Source organism: Carex rostrata, chromosome 9 (genome assembly GCF_964058835.1).
Source record: "Carex rostrata chromosome 9, lpCarRost1.2, whole genome shotgun sequence".
Lineage (NCBI taxonomy): Eukaryota > Viridiplantae > Streptophyta > Magnoliopsida > Poales > Cyperaceae > Carex > Carex rostrata.
In genome coordinates this window covers 9,752,443-9,756,303 of record NC_135926.1, presented here as the reverse complement: position 1 = coordinate 9,756,303, position 3,861 = coordinate 9,752,443, and positions in this window count along the sequence as shown.

Below are 3,861 nucleotides of genomic sequence, written 5' to 3'. Positions count from 1 at the left end.
ACACTGTTGTTTCAGCCGAAATTTTTATTTATACGATACTAAATTTTTTTTTTTAAAAACTATGATTTGTGGAGATTTTCAAAAACACCCGGGCCGCTAAACCAATCTGCAGTCTCATTTTTGAGGGGCCTTCAAGCCAATCTACGCCTTTCAAAAATGGCGCCGCAGATTGTTTAGCGGCCCGGCTATTTGTGGAAATCCTCATAATTTGAGGTGTTTTAGTATTTTTTTTTATTATGGTATAAATAAAAATTTCGGTTGTTTCATTACATGAACATCAATGCAGCAAAACCAATTAAAGGTACAAGCTTTGCTAGTGCTAGTTCGCATTTGAGGGATCACTGCAGAATAATTATGGCATTTGTTAAACAAATTTTTTTTATAGCTCTTACTTTGTAATAATATGCTCTGTTTCAAAAGACAGAACAAATTAAAGCATGTCGTCAAAAATATAGTTTGAACTATTGTATAGAATTCTTGATGCAGATCGTGATGTTCATTTCAGATCATACTGTCCATATTTCATTTTGAAGGGTCAAATGAAATTTAGGCCATCCAATCTCCAGTAGACAAAAATCTGCTTGGAAACAGAGTTATTCTTCTAGAATTACAGTAAATTTGTTATTTCGGTGCAAGGCCTCCATATTTGGTTTTCACATTGAAAACAAACAGACATCAGAAAAAATGCTACTAAAAGTTTAACTAATAGTTATTTTATATCCGCACTACAGTAATCATGCTACAGTACCCGCACTTAGAGAAATAATGTATTATGATTTCCACTAATCATATAGTCTCAACTAATTATTATTCTAAAATTCCAGCAACATCATTTCTCTATGGTCATCACTAATTATATAGTTTCCCTTTTACAATCCCCGCACTCGTTCTTGCATCAACCTTTCTCTAATAAAAAAGTTGACTTCATAGGAATAAATACTTTAATGCATAGATATAAAAACTTTTAGTACTTAAATATTAGTACTTTCAGTGTCATATGTAAAAAATACTTAGATATGTATACCTTTGTAGTTATAAAATACTTTGAGTGTCATATGCAAAAAATACTTAAATTTGTATACCTTCGTAGTTATAAATACTTAGAAGATAAGACCTTAACACTTAAAAAAATATTAATACTTTGATGCATGATTTGTTATGATTATCATTTTTCTAGTTCTCCAATCATCTCTGCGTCAGTCTTCCTCTAACAAAAATAGTTGAGCTTATACATATAAATACTTCAATGTATAAGTATAAATACTTCAATGTATAAGTATAAATGCTTTCAATACTTAGATATTAATACTTTCAATGTCATATGTAAAAGTTACTTGCAAGTATAGGTATAAATACTTGAGCGATGACGAGTCTGAAAGTATGTCATCATGGATCTCATTTGAAAGGAAAGAATTACATAGATATTAATAATATGGAAAAAAATGTGGAGATTTTGCAGTCCCACGGATACAGTGCTGCAGGTACTATTATTTTCGCGCTACAGCACCCGCACAATACATAATTGTTCACCTCATAGCTATAAATATTTCTGTACATAGGTATAAATACTTCCGTGCATAGATCGATATTAATACTTTAGGAAAACAATTCGAATTGTGAAATTTTTGCGATCTCCACAAAAAGTCATTTTTTACATTTAATTTTCGGTGGTCCCCTGCGGATACAGTACAGGTACTGTAGCATGAGTACTGTTATCAGCTTTCAAATTTAATGTTAGATATGTGTTCTAAAAGTTATCTTATGTTGATCACTTTTATATGTTATGTTTATGAATTGGATGCTACATGCATTTTGTTCCATGAAATTTATGTTTATCTTTAGAAGTATTCAAGAAGATGCTCTTGGTCTTGAACCATAGAACTCTATACGATGACAAACATAAATCTCTAAAATGTTCACAAACTTGGTTATTAGCATGGAACACTAATATACCATGATAAGTTTGTCATGTTGATTAAAGTACATTGTAGTTCTATAAATGTTGATAAAGGCTTATCGTTTAATAACATAAGTATATGAAAGGTTTCATATATTGAACAGACTTAACGAATGAAAATATTATATGGGTTATGTTAGTGTCATTAATATTTTCATTGTGTCTCAGAATTCTAAGATATGAGATGTATTTCTTTTTCACATGAGAAATATATAATGTAATTAGTATTAAAAGCTGCTTATCATAAGTGGTGATAAAAATATTAGTTCCTTGTATATAACTTGTGCGGGAGAAAGTTATATGTCAATAGTATCATTGCCCCTCATTTATAATGAGTGATGATATTTATGGGCCCCTTGGTAAAGTAGAATTATAATGCATGCAATATAACTGAAGTGCAGTTATATATTTATAATTTACTTAAGAGACCAAGAAACGAATATAATACAAAGATGACACGGTCCGACTTTGTATATTATTCATAATATCATGTGGCAAAGAATGGACACAAGTAATGTTATTTGTAACGTTACTTTAAAGGATCATGTATTGTAAAAAAGGATACTTTACATCTATGTTATTTGGGTAACTATAATGTATAGCTAGAATACCGCTTATAGTTTATGGTAATAAAATGTTTTATGCCATTGCCAACATAACACAGATTCTCCATATAGGTCACACCAACTGAACGAGAAACAAGAAGGATATTTTATTTATATGATGTACATTGTTTCATATGACATGAAATAATATATATGTGATAAATAAATATCATGACTGCTTAGAACGAAAATAAATTTATGAGAAGTGTGCATGTATATTATCTGGTATAATATGGTACGTATTATATAGTATAATATACATGACACATAATTAATAATGTGCAAAACATTATTATAACATAAGTTTATTAAAATCCAAAATGAATATGAGTTGAGGCAGTTACTGTAGCTAGCACTGTAGCAGTTACTGTAACGCGCACTGTAGCAGTGGCTAGGGTTGTCTCTTTTAATAAAGAGAATTATACTAGGAATGTTACACAATGGAAACCCTAGTATATTTGTATATAAGGAGAGGTAGAGAAGGTATTCAAGTAAGCAAGCAAGAAATTTTCTGAAAATTTATTTCCTTCTCTTCCTCTCTCTCCTAGCCGCCATCCCTCTTTCTCTCATATTATTGATTTCTCTAATGAAGAATTAGTAGAAGAACAAGAAGGGTTATTAACTAGGTTCTAAGCTTAGATTAGATTAAGACCTCTAGCAAGGTCTTTCTAATCCTTGTTTAGTTCAAGGTGAACACTAGGAGGCCGTTTCGACAAACGAAGGTATCCAAGAGATCTAGAAGAGAATTTGACTTCTCTCTATTTACCAAATTGATATTTGGTAGAGGTATATCCAAATCACCTTTAGTAGATAGATTTGTGATGAATGAATAAGTAGATATCCATTTGCATACATTTGTATTGCTTTAATATAATTAGCATAATAAAGTAGATCCATAGATGCTTGTAAGAGGGTCAAAATTTTGAATTTATCGCCTTGCCGCATCATGAAATCCTTCATTTAAAACCTTTTGCATCAATCAAAGGATCATATTAGCACCAGTAGGCACCAAATTGCAGAACAGCCAAGGTTCAAAGGCATTGGGAATGTATTTAGGGGACTATGTGGAACATTTTTAGCTGAAATTTAAAATTTAATCAAGAAATATAATCGGTATTTTTAACAATTTATTAAAATGAAACCAAATAATAAATTTATTCGGTGTTGTGTGCATCGATTCAAGTGACTTTTTGTTGAAGTTACAAGCTAATACGTACAACAAGGTTCACATTTGATCCAGAAGAAAATGAAGAAGGAAATCAAGCAATAATTAAATTATATTTTCCTTCTTTGTTAGTT